At 37.9% G+C, this 14,153-nt stretch overlaps 1 protein-coding gene across 42 annotated transcripts in view; it reads right to left on the reverse strand.

Annotated features, from left to right (window-relative positions):
* LOC110961245 (uncharacterized) overlaps window positions 1-14,153 on the reverse strand; it is a 557,011-nt gene that overhangs the window by 205,091 nt on the left and 337,767 nt on the right. For 25 of the 42 annotated variants that reach the window (XR_007947017.1, XR_007947020.1, XR_007947019.1 and 22 more), the window contains one exon: window positions 6,120-6,212. The exons of 14 other annotated variants lie outside the window; for them this stretch is intronic. The gene's annotated coding sequence lies outside the window, so the exon portion shown is untranslated. Of the gene's footprint in view, window positions 1-111; window positions 5,901-6,119; window positions 6,213-14,153 lie in introns of all 42 variants that reach the window. 3 more of the 42 variants (XR_007947021.1, XR_007947022.1, XR_007947018.1) reach the window with 1 other exon arrangement.

Below are 14,153 nucleotides of genomic sequence, written 5' to 3' on the forward strand. Positions count from 1 at the left end.
TGTTAGATACAAAAACTCACATGGTCCTTAGAATAAAATAAAAATAAACACGGACAGTTGAATAATCTGTATGTACAGAATGACATAACCTGCTTTCTATCGTATATTTACCATTTGTGCTCAGTTCTTCATGTCCACTGTCCAAATGGTCATCATCTAGTATACCATCCAGAGGTTGCTGGTCCTCTATTATCCCAGTCAACAAGTCAGCCAATTCATCACTTGTCTTTAGTAGGTGGGGGTCCACCACCAGTAGTAAATCTCTCTCTTCGGGCCACTGCAGTTTTTTTTTTCAAATCTAATTTGATGTTCTTCCACAGAGTCTATGAAGGCAGATATCATTCAATATAAACAATGTCACAAAACTATATGAGATCTGTGATATACAGGTCATAATCAACATGTCTCACCTGCAGTTGCTGTACCGCTCTTGTGGTTACATTTGCATTTGCATTGAATTCACTACAAATGGCAGCCCAAGCCCTCCTCTTCCTTTGTTCAATAGCAGCACTATGGCCTTTACTTTCAATAACAGCATGAGTTCCCACAATCTGTTTAAGTAGAGTTTTTTCATATTCAGTATAGTTCTTTGAGAGTTTTCTTTTACCTTCAGCCATGTTTGGTGCCAGAATTCCCTCCAGCAAAGCTGTCCTCAATTCCATTCCAGGTTTTTATGATCATCAATAGGCTAACAGGCTGTGCTCCCACTTAGGCTAATGAGGCTTGACGCAGGTGTTCTCGCTTAAGCTTACTCCAGGACTCCACAGTCTGGGACAAACTAAGACAAATGTAAGCCACGTTCATGCAAGCCACTTAAATGACCTAGCTTTACTAGTCTGACTTAGGCCTACTCCTGACTTGATATAAGCCTTGTCTGTGAAACCGGGCCATTGTGTTTTAGAATATACTATGTTGTTTTCAGAAAGACAGATGACAGATTTCAGGGTTTTGATTTGATTGGTTTGGGGCAGATCAGCCTATCAGATCAGACATGTTTAATTTCAGGGAAATGTTAAGATTTTGCTTTAATATTTGGTTTCATTAATATAGCTTGTTGCTCATATACCTAACAATATTCTGACAGTGATGGGCTACAAAGTTTAAGACTTTTATAAAGATAGCTAGAATAACAGGCACTTTCTGTTGTTTCTTTTTTAATGATTGATTGATTGATTGATTGATTGATTGATTGATTGATTGATTGATTGATTGATTGACTGAACACATCTAAATATCCAGTGAGTCCAAAAAAAGCTTGCACTTCATAACATTGGTAAAAGTCATGCAAAAAGGTTTTGTTTCTGTATGCTTTATGTCTAAATGGGTAGATTTAAGTTCACAGACAGCATATATTGTGTGCACTCACCTACAATTATAGACGCACATAAATACACCTGTACAGTTATATGTGCCACACCGATGCTCTGCATAAACCGAAGAAAACCCAGTCATCAAAGTTTAAAAGATGTTGCCTTGTGAAACTAATCGTCTGTTTAACAGTCTATGAGGCAAGTTAAACCAGGATGCTACTTTATAGAAGCATGCAGGACACACACACACACACACACACACACTGAAAGATACAGGATGTTGTGCAGCACAAATGTACTTGCCGAGGGCTATATCAAATCATTCCAGAAAATTTGACAGCATGTCTCATCATAACAAATATAAATAGGGAAAGTAGGGGAAAGCATAGAAAATACATGAATAGCATATCATTCTTGCTGTATCGAAAACTTTATCTCAGTATGTAAATGCTATCTATCTGTTGGAAGCATGTTTTCCTAAGCAAGATTTATAGGAATGAAGAAAAATATATTTTTAATATTTCATCATTGGCATACATGGATTTTTGCCATTCTGCCTTGTTCAACATACAGATGACCATTTAGCCCTTTGTACTGAGGTTTTTCTGTGTCAGCAGCTTCAAAGACTAAATGAAAACTTTATTGGCATTGTCACCGTTAACTGAAAGGTATTTTGTTGCTGATACAGCTTCTGTGAAATCAATAACCATTTAGTGAATTATGTGTTCATGCCAAATTTGATGAGTCTCTTACAGACTTCAATTAGAAACATCTACTACCACCCACACTGAGGAGCTTGTCTTCTCTGGCGAGATGCCAATTAATAATTGCTCAGTAATAATGTATATTACAGTATGCAAATATGCTTTCTATTCAGATACTGTCATTAAATTGTATGCACTTAACTATCTGTTTAAGGCAGATACTGAGTCTGTATTTGACAGATTCATATTTTAGTCAACGTAATTAAGCACTATTTGTAGTTGATTAGATGGACAAGCTGTATGCTGAATAAAAATAATTTACAATTTATACGAGTTCTTTTTTTGTTTCTTTAAAAGGTTGAACAAAAAATGTTTTTGTGCTGCCAAAATTAGGCACAGTTATCAATATTTTTCAATAATCACACTTCTAGCCACTGCACACAAATTCTCAAATAAAAGCTTTTATTTGAAAAACATTAAATTCGGCAAAACCTAATAACTAAAACATAAGTATTAATACTCACCATTTTGTTGTTCAGAAAAATACAGTTTCTTCCACTAATTCATTCCAGTAGATTCTACGTTGTCATTTTCTTGATCATTATTAAACTGCTCTCAGTAAAGTATTCTATTCTGCAGAACTTTCTTCTGAAAAGCCTCAGAAAAATGGTTTAGCCCTTTGAGTCACTGGGAGGCTTTTTTTGACAACAGCAAGTGTACATGGAGAGAGAGTTTGCTGTAGGAGCAAACAGCATCAATGGTAAACTGAAACTGATTTTTTATTAAAATAAGATCAAATATTAGTAAATAATATATACTACTAGGGATTTTATGTCTAATACTGGCATGTTCAAAAAAAAGACAGTTGAGGCATTTAAAGGGCCTGGGTACCATCACAAAACACCAACTACAACAATACAGTACAGGTACAAGTAATGGCAATTTATACACTGGCTTTTCTAACTGCATTACAGGCCAAACAAGTTGTACCTGAAATATTATATGAAGTGTTTTGTTAAGTGTTAGAAGAAGTATTGAAATACAATTGGCGGAGCTGCCATTACTATGTCTAAGCTACCTGGGTTTTCAGGAAGATTTTTTCCTTACGGAAATATGGCTGTTGATGCAATTACAATTGTAGCCACAAGTGGCAGTGGGTAGTCACCGTAGACACACACAGTGTTTGCAATTTTACATGTGCAACACTGAGTAACTACATATTCAGCAGATAAAGAGCAAAAGTATCCTTCAGTTGGAGTCATTTTGGGATATACCTAATGAATGCAAGTTTGAGATTCTATGTCCTTTTTGTTTTAGTCTTCCCTAACATTTAGCTTTACTTCTATGTTAATTAGCTAGCCGCAAAATGTGTTTACAGTAGTGTTTGTTGCTATTTTTGTTGAAAAAGACTGTTGTGACGAGATACACAGTTGCACAAAGTTACTGGCCACACAGCTAAAACAGATGCTAAAATGCTTCACAGGGCTGTGGAGAAATAAACAGCTGGATAATTTTCTATGGAGTAGTCTGATCAACTGGGAAAAACAATACAAACATCTACTCATGCCCTGCGACAGACTGGTGACCTGTCCAGGGTGTCCCCTGCCTTCGCCCGAGTCAGCTGAGATAGACTTCAGCCCCCCTGTGACCCGATTGAGGATTAAGCGGTGTATAGAGAATGGATGGATGGATGGATGGATGGACATCTACTCATGCAGGTTAAAGTACTATGTTTTGTATTAAAAACTGCATCAGAAGTTACCCACATGTTCTGTATCTTAACATGACTTTAACCTTAACACCAACAGTTTGTTTTTCAAACTATAGTAACATATTTTGGTTGCCTGGTTCCTTTTGTCTGGTTTGCTATGGGTGTTTGGTCATTACATTCCATCAAAATGTCAGAAAACTTTCACATTGCATAGCAATTTAAATTGATGTCTCTCCAACTCCTGTTGTTTATTTATTTATTTATTTATTTTTAGTTCAGTAACCTATTTGGTCATGAGTCAAGTTTAAGATTGAAATAATTCCCTTCAAAGTCACAAAAGCAAACTGATTTACAGTAGTTATCAAAGAAATGAAAATAACACAAAAACCTACTGAGAACACAGAAAAACTAAATCCATTTTCTGCTTGGAAGAAATTGTAGGAATGGCTCACTCTTCTTCCACCACCCCTGACTCAGGACTGTCTCCTCTCACTTTGCATCAGACATGTGATTTCCAATTTGATATACAACCTTTTAATGACCGATTCTAACCTTACATGTGACCTGGGGTTACAGAATTAGCCCGATGGGACTGTTGTTCACCTAGGTTGTGACTTGGTTCTTCATTTTCTGAGGCTTTTGGCCAGCAGTTCTATGGAAGCTCCCCAAAATACACATGCAGGCTTGATTGTGTGGGCGCCACCTCGGTGATTGCCTATTTAGTGAGTAATTATCCCTGTCTTTCTCACTCTCAGCCAACACAAGCACTGATTGAGTTCCTCTCATTGTGGGTAAAGTCTTATTTATCATAAGAGCCCAGTGTGAGTTTTGCAGAAAACACAACAACAACGAAAATAGATAGAGCAACCAGGCAGTACAGTCATCTGCAGCTATGGAAGATAAGGGCTGCATAACAAACCAAAAACAGCAGGTTAGTATAAGCTTGGAATGGCTTGGCATTAGGGAGCAGAACTTAGAGCTTTATGATAAGTTCCAAAACAGTTTGATTTTTGTCATGTTGTTGATATTGTGCTGTCAACCAACCTTAAAACACAGAAGAGCAAATACGAACTCAGATGAATTTCCATTAGATGTGAAGACCAGTTTATCCCTATTCAAGGCACACTAAAGCATGTCTTTGTCAGTGTTATTTTTAGTGTCAAGATGCTTTAAATTACAATACTTTCATCTAAAATCAGACAGGTTTCAGGGAGTGTTGAGGCCTCGGCTGGTATTTCCTATTCCAGACACAGTTAAGCATGTCTGATGCCGCCTCAGCTCTGGAGTTAATCTGTTTCTTTGTGTTTATTAGTAAATCAAAGGTCTAATCAGCTCTGAAGCTGCAGAGAAGAGGAGGAGAAGAGGAGTGGAGAGGAGCAGGAAAGAAGGTATAGGCTATTTTTCAATCTAATGGCCAATTAAGATCAGGCTAAACGAGGAGGCAGGAGAGCATTGTCTTGTGCAGACCTCATTGAGTCTCTAATAAAATGTCAAAATACCACCTATCTTTTTCTCTCTCTCACTCACTCACACACACACACACACACACACACACACACACACACACACACACACACACACACACACACACACACACACACACACACACACACACACACACACACACACACAGTCTCTGGATCACTTTGTCAATCTCATTCATTCAATTTGTTTTTTTACATTTCACGCCCCCTTTCTAATTTCTGACCTCTTTTTCTTTGTCATTCTTGACAAAAACATACAAACATTCACAGTCCTGCAAAGAAAGAGAAAAAAATCCCCTCACTCTTCTTCTTCGTTTTTTTTTTTTTTAACTTCTTTTGCTGCTGTCCTTGCACTCCCACACACGCTGGCTTCCCTCTCATCTCTTTTTTTATTTAGAAAGGCAAAGACAGAGAGAGAAGGAGAAGAAAAAAAAATGGAGCTATAGATTTGAGCTGCATACTGTATCAATTTTGCCCAGTCTAAATGACCTAAATAAGGAATTCAATACTGCGGGGTCTGAATAGGAGAGCTTAGTCCACATATTTATTGAATCCAGCCTTTTTGTCCAGTGCCAGCGCACTCTGTGGTTTTAGACTCCACTCCAGTGATCCAGTGTGGAATGGAAATCCGATCTCTCTCCCTCTTTTTCTCACTCTCTCTTTTTCTGTTTTTCTTCCACCATGCTCAGCCCTGGCAGCACAGAGATGGATTGAGGATGGTGATGCGAGATAAAAAGAGAAAGAAAAAGAAGCAAGAAGAAGAAAGATGTGGAACCAGAGAAGTTGATAAGGTTATCTACACAGGTGAAACTACAAGTACAAGTGTATAAAGGGTTACTATGCTCACTACTGTAACATGTAATAATTTGACAGTGGTTCATATTGATTTTTATGAAATGTTCTCACTTACTTGTTTGTGTCGACTCCATCTGTGGTATTCATCTTCCATTCTTTCCGCTGCTCAGTGTGAGGATGTCAGAGCAGGAAAATATATGCTTCAGCACTGCAAAAAATATGTGAAAATAAGCATTAATACTGCAGATGCTGTTTCAGTAATAATCTAAAACATGTTTCACACTGAAAATGGAGCTTTTCACTATGACTGCTACTTCTGTACTGTATGCTGGTTTGGGAAGAATGTAGATGTAAGCTGCAATTTTATTGTATGTGATTGTTAGGAGCTTCACCAGAACGGCATAACATGGAAACCGCATATGGCAGAAATCCAGACCAACCCCTATATGGTTCCTGTAGTAAAACACAGCAGCAGTAAGAGAATGAACCTTGGCTGACAAGAGTGATGGTTGAGCATTTTTGCTTTGTTCAACACTGGTCATTTGTGGAAAAAATGAAGACAACCTGTGTTTAGGTTTTTCTGATGAGGATATTTTGTGGTCATGTGAATAGTGAGTAACATAGATGATACATACTAGTAAAAGCTAACACTGAAAGTCTTTCATAAGATTACTGTTATGGTGTATGGCTCTGGCATTAAATATACTACATAAGTAGCTGGTAGTAAGATGCAAACACTTTGTAGATGAGCATTATCAAGGTAAGGTCGATGCAGAGTAGATTGGTGGAAATGGGCAGCTGGAAGCAGTGGGCTAGTCTGTTTCAGTGACTTCTGTCCCTTCATGTATTCTCAGATGATGTTGAGATCTGGGCTCTGTGGGATCAGACCACAACATCTGTTGCAGGACTCCTTATTCCTATATTTTACTGCAGTTAGCTTATTGTAACTTTGGTTGTATGTTTTATCCCATTGTGCTGCTATATAATCATTTGAAGAGCAAACCAGGTTCCTTTTCCATGACATGGTGCAATAGATAAGAAAATGATGTCCCTATCAACTTTTTTGTGCTACTCCAATCCAAGTCATATAATACTTAGTATCTGCCTTTTCCTGGATAATACACACCTTGACTGTTGTAACTAGGTGGTACTAGCTGTACAACACTTTGTCACCACCAGGTACATCCTTTAATATGACCAGAGAAGGTGGGCACTTCCATGTTTCAAGGAGAGAGCATTGTGGGAGTTTGGCTTGTAAGAGAGCACTACACCAGTCTTTTCTGAGGTTTAATGAGCTTGGCCAATGCTTAATCTTAAAATGCAATAATTAAGATCAGCAAGCTAATATCCCTGTGACACGCCAAACACCGATGTTTCTACATGTCTGCATGACAATACAGTTAAACAAGGAATTGGGCTTAATTTTTCCAAGCAGTTAAACATTGGAGCAACTGGCCCCAGTCTGTATGTGAGGATCAGGCTTGAGACATCCCGAGCTAAGAATCGTTAAAGGCTTGGCAAAGTACTTTATGTGAGTTCATTATCATAGTTTTTATTGATAGGGTGAGCAGATCAAGATATGCCCATTTGGTTATTTTGAATGTTATACAGTTAAAGCTATGTTTATTTAGTTTGATGGCATGTTAATATCTCATAGTTAGCAATAAAAACAAAGAACAACCAACCAACATCACTAGTTGATTTTATGCCATAAATCAAAGTTTTGTTCAAATTTGGGAAATCTTTGTCTATGGTGGCATTAATTGAAAAGCCCAGGGATTACCAAACCAACAACATGTTATCCTGAGAAAGATGACCGATAGTATTTGAGACGTATCACTGACAACTAGATATGTCAACCTAAAGGTAGTGCTTGAGCGAAGTTAAAGCTCGTGTCCGGAGTTTCCGTTTGTTTTCAATTTATGTATCATTGTTTAACAAAGCTTAAATGTGTTAGTCTAGTTCGATACTATAATATAATTTTAGTATGACGCGATATGAAAATTTATTCATGAGCTCCGCCTTCCTCTCATAGACCCCCATGTTATTCCAAAAAGCGCCGGTCGCTGCCAACCAATCAAGTTCGACCTTGGGCTTTGTCATGCTGTCAATCAACGGTTACGCGCACAGCAAGCAAGCCCATGCAGAGGTGGGCGAGCTACGCACTAAGCAACCACGCACACATTTGTTTTGCTTGTGGAGGAGAGAACATCAGGGATCAGCAACTTCCAGAAAAGTTACCAATCCCACGGCTTGTCAGGCCAAGAGACTGCAGGACGTTTTTTGGCTCGGGGTGCTTGCGTCGCTCCCTGACCACGGCCTCCATAGCCCGCCTGACGGCTTCGTTTAGATGCCCGACCTCTGGAGGAAGATGTTGGGGCGTCTGGGACATACTCTTCGTCAGAGGAGTCATGCAATTCTGAACTCTAGATAGAAATAAATAAACAATGTAACACATATACATGCGTAAATGCACTAAATTTGATAAACAACGTCATCGAGAGGGATACACGAGTGTAATCACATATTGAAATTTTACTCGTTCGTCCTAGCAAATTCATGTTATTTTGGTATTAGGACAAGTTAGACTCAATACAGAATTCCAACGTAATTCCTTTATTATTTACTAAATGTACTAAATGTAGAAGAGTGGAAAACAGCAAAACAGGCAAGATGCTGCAGCACTTCTCTCAGGTACTGAGCGCGTGCACAAATAAAGGGGCGAAATCAGAGGGAGGGAGGGTGGGACCAACAGTGTTTTGGGAGACGCTGCGATTCAAACTCCGGACACGAGCTTTAAGGGTAGCTCAGATTCATCCTCTTAGAAACTTGAATGTCGACAAAATTTTCATGACCATCAATCCATTGGACCAAAACATTGATCCACCAACCAACAAACTGACTGAGATTGGCTTCGTCACAGCCACACTGCTTGGTGACATTACTAACATTTTTGTTCATGAAATTTCATGAACAAAAAAATATGTCCTGAAGTACAGTAGCAGTCAAAACATACCTTCTCATTCAGTGGTTTTTATTCATCTTAATTACTTTCTACTTTCTACTTTCTATATTGTAGATTAATACTGAAGACATCAAAACTATGAAAGAACACATGTGGAACTGCATAGTAAACCAAACCATAAAACCATTTTTTACATTTTAGATTATTTAAAGTAGCCTCCTTCTGCTTTAGTGATAGCTTTTCACACTCTTGGCATTCTCTCAATCAGCTTCATGATGTAGTCTCTTGAAATGGTTTTGAATTGACAGGTGTGCCTTGTCAGGAGTCAATTTGTGGAATTTCTTGCCTTCTTAATGTGCTTGAGACCATCAGATATGTTGTGCAGAGGTAGGGTTAGTACACAGTGGATAGCCCTATTTGACTAAACCAGGTCCTTGGTTTAGTGAAATGGCGCCACAACCTATGACGTTTCATTGTCACATCGCCATCTCCCATAAATTTACTAAGAAAGTCTTGCGCCAGCACTTCAATGTCCATTGTTTGCGATGTTAAAACAAATTTCGCGCAGGAACTCGTTGCGAGTGGAACAGATGAATACCTTGCCAAATGGGGTTACATTAAAGAATTTAAAATATTGAACATATTTTGATTTAACACTTTTTTGTTTACACGATAATTCCATATATATTCTTTCATAGTTGTGATGTCTTCAGTATTAATCTACAATGTAGAAAATAATTAAGATGAATAAAAAACATCAAATGATAAAGGGTGTCCAAACTTTTGACCGGTACTGTATATCCAAATCATTTTGGAGAGTGACTCACACAAGAGCAAAAAGGTTGACATCTTATCCATACTGTTTGTACTGGTAATAGAAACCAAATCGCAGGTATTTTGGCAACTAATATAATTTCTCTGGTATCGAACGTCATATTAAATATGCAACCTCAGTAAGTTTTTACCTATGTTTTACCTTTTGACATTTTGGAAGAAGAGATTGAAAAAGAAATTGTATGCTTGTCACATCATGTTAGTTTTAAAAGACATCAACACAGGGTCAGAGATTTTCTCAGCAGTCATGAGATCCTTCATCTGTACTCAAATTCACAAAATTTCTGAAATTTTGTATTTTTTTTTCCCATCAACAAAAGAGGTCATCTTTGTCTCTCTCTCTCTCTCTCTTTCTCTCTCTCTCTCTCTGTGTGTGTGTGTGTGTGTGTGTGTGTGTGTGTGTGTGTGTGTGTGTGTGTGTGTGTGTGTGTGTGTGTGTGTGACCTTTTTAAGATCCAGCCAAACTGCTAAACACACTCCCTCTGTGCCTGTCATTTACAGGTTGGCTATCGACATCTTACAGTCTCAGCTTGGGGGATCGGCGTGCACATGCCAACATCATACACATGTGGGATCTGCATTCTGCATCAATACACACTCACACATACACAAAACACACTCATGTAGAAGCTATCTGCTCAAAGCCTATAGACAAAGGAAGAAGGCATCAGAATCTGTTGATGTAAACACTGCTTTAGTGTCACGATTCGCATGTTGAAACGATTTTTGCCAAAAATGCTGTCAAATTGGAAACTAGAATATCCTACCACGGTATTCAATGGATATAGGATCACTTCTCTGCATCCACACATCTGCTTTTGATATTTTTTCGAGAGGCATGCCCCCAATTCAAATCAATAACTGCATTCACTTCTTCTAAGCCTGCTTATTATTATTTGCTGGGAAACACATGCAATTAAAAAGGAAGTGGACAGCTGATTCCTGCTGTGGCTGCGGCTACTACATGTCCCCATGTGTCAGAAAAAAACAATGGAACTCACTGCTGTCATGTCCTCAGGCTTTGGCCTCTCCCAGCTTTGTCTTTCAGCCTAGGTTAACACGTAAACATCCCTCCCCTCTCCCAGTCAACATCTCTGCTTGCCAGCATCACCTTTGCATGAAAGTGATCATGAAATGTACGCCCACGTACAGCAGACTGATAGAATAGCTTGAGGGGGTAATTTTGTCAGGGAAACCTCACATAAGCTTTTTATCACAACACATTAGGAGGAGAAGGGGAGGGGAGCGCTAGTGTCAGCTGTCCAGCCCTGTTGGAGAAAGCGAGCTAGGCTAACTGTGACAGGTCAGTGAGCAACACTAGCCAAAGGCTTCGGAGAGCGGATGGAGACATATACTGCCATCACTGGCTCTTTCAACCTAAAAAAATAAAAAAAAAATAAAAAAAATCCAAATTGAGTATAAGGATGGAAAGTGTTGGATGCTATATATATTTTGGCATTGTGATTTTGAGCTATATAAGACTGACTTGACGAAGCATGTCTTATTATAATTGAAGTGATCGTCTTTGCAAAGAATATCAAAATAGATCCTGTGATATAGAATAGACCACAGAAGAGTTGAACAAGCTTTATTTAAAGGGGCACACTCATTTACATTGAAACAGCCACAGATCTTTCATTTCTGTTTAAGTTCATAAAACACATAATCCTAAATTCCGTTGCTGCAGTGTGACAATGCGCCACGAAAGTACCATTTTTACCAGACTTGCACCTCTGACTTCTGTCAGTGTGGCATCTCAGCCGCTGGTTATTACACAAAACTTAGAGCTGCTTTACCTTTTTCATCATTTGAAAATTGACCTGCTCTTCTAAATTGTAACTATTTCCTAAGAGGCCTTTTCAAATTAGACATTTGGAGGAGTCACAGTAGTGAAAGCACAAGATGGATGAATTCCTTGTAGCTGATTGAATTTCATGGTGCTATTATTGTGCTATAGCTCAGAGTATCGTACTGCAGCATTGTTAGTGTTGACATTATTAGTAATATTAGGCTTTTTCTACTCTGATCTGATGTAAAAAAAAAAGGCTTCTAGAAACAGTGACAGCTAGAACTAAAGTAGATGTTTGTATTAAAAAATACCTATCATATTTTGGTTATTATTAATATTTATGAATTTGGATACAAACTGGGATAAAATGACTGAGCAAGCCAAGATTGCAGTTGAATTATAGATTTAAAAAAAATCTTAACAATCATAATAATCCAATCCAACTGTACTGACACTAGGCATGCTGCCATGAAACAGTGGATGGTATAAATGTGGTTCTATCATGGATGGTGGATCACTTTGCAAATTGCTACCATGCAAATTGTGTTTACTGCATAGAATGGACAAATGTAGGAAGCAACGAAATGCCTTCTCTAAGGATTTAAAGAATTCAACCACCTCTTATCATGGCCTTCACGTACATACTTGAGAGTCATTTTGGTTTGTCTGGGATTTTCCTGAGTGAAAAAGACCACAGCTCCAGTGTACAGCCATGCTAGTTGCTCTGTGAGGCAGTACTTTGGCACAACTGGGCTTTGACCCAAATGTTTATATCAACATTCTAACAATGGCAATGCTGACATGGTGAAATTTAGTGCATTCACTGCTTGCCATGTTCACCATCATAGTTAAATGTGATGCATTGCCAATTTCAACTAAACACAAATTATAGCAGATTAGAGCTGCTGATGAGAATGTCAATAGGGTTGCAGTTATTCCACCACACAACTGGATAATAATAATATTTACTGAAGATAGAATTATGTTCCAGTGAGGGAAAAAAGCCAAAGAGGAACAAACAACAAAACCACAACCAAGACGATTAAAAAAAAAGAAAAATCATCAATAATTTTTGTCTAATATGCATGACAGTTTGAGGAGTAAAAACGGTGAACTGAGTGTTGTTGCAGAAGATTTTCACTTTCCATTCCTACTTTTTTTTTTTTACATCAATATGCTTTTAGTTCAATATTCTGAGATTTTTTTTTTTTTTTACAGATTTGTGAAACTCAAACCGCATAAGCTTTATACATGTAAGTGTGAGACCAACCAGAGCTTTGCTGACATAAAACAGACATGAAGATTAAGTTCCCAGTGCGCTCTCTTCCTGTGCTTCCATCGGTCTGGTGAAAACACAATAAAGGCTTTTTCTCTCTTTTGTATCTTCACATCTGCTTTTGGTAGATTTTGGTTGAACAGATGTGTCAGCAGTGCAAATCACTATCTGATTACTTATTCTACCCAGGACAGCTGTTGTCCCCTTCCCTTTAAAAAGTAAAATACCTCTGAAAAACAATCTGAAAGTGTATAGAATATTAATTTCATTAATATGTATGAATATTATGAGTTTTTTTTCAACTGTTTCACTATTTTGCACATTTTTTATACTTACTGTAGTATTCAGTATTCTGTCTGTTCCTTGTTTGATTTTTTTTTCTTTTGTTAATTTCACCACGGCATTATTTCTTATGGAGGTGTTAATATAATACCATTGTGATAAAGTATGATTTTCTTTCTCAAATTTGCTAAAGGATTACTGCAGTTCTTTTGGGAAACTAGACAATCTGAAGCTCCCTCTTTGTCAATACTAAATGAAGATAATTAACTGGAGTGCAATGGTGGGAATTATAATAAGGTAGCAGGCTTTGGGGTTGTTAGGTCTTCTTGTGTTGAATGTGCACTGAGCAATCTGGAGTGTGACCTTTCTTTTGGATACAAAGCAATTTTAAAGATCAGACTTTAATAGACTTCCTTACTACATTTATATCAATGGATGTTTGTTATAAAATTTAAAACTTTTTCAGGATTCCTATAGACAACTTTTGTACATTTCTTAATAGCCAGCATTTTGGAGCGAAAGACCATGGTCATCTTAAAAATTAACCAGACTTGTCTTTTTTTGGTGTCAACCTTCCTCTTTAAGCTGAAATCATTTGTGTTGTGGCACTAATGATGGATCAAATGACTATGTTTAACCCTTTCCATCTTGGAGGCCAGTGTACCAGTACCAGACTACTGTATATCTTTTCGTGATAGTCTCATGTTGTGCCCCCTTTTTTTTTTAGCATATTAATGAAAGTGGCCAGAATGTGTCTTCCAAGTTTCAGCTCAAAGTATCATGAGATGATTTTAAAATCAGGAAAGCAGCAACTTGGAAATGGCTAGGAAGTGACTGCTGGTTAACGTAGTCTGAATAGACTACATTTGAAGTACTACTTCAGCTGAGTTAAAAGAAAGTAAATGTGAACACAGAGAGTAGAAGGGAAGCATAAAGATATAAAGATCTGGTACCGACTGGGTAACTCATGTGGTCACTGTTTCTGTAAGATTACCCTGTTTCA

This window comes from Acanthochromis polyacanthus, chromosome 15 (assembly GCF_021347895.1).
Source record: "Acanthochromis polyacanthus isolate Apoly-LR-REF ecotype Palm Island chromosome 15, KAUST_Apoly_ChrSc, whole genome shotgun sequence".
Taxonomy (NCBI): Eukaryota; Metazoa; Chordata; class Actinopteri; family Pomacentridae; genus Acanthochromis; species Acanthochromis polyacanthus.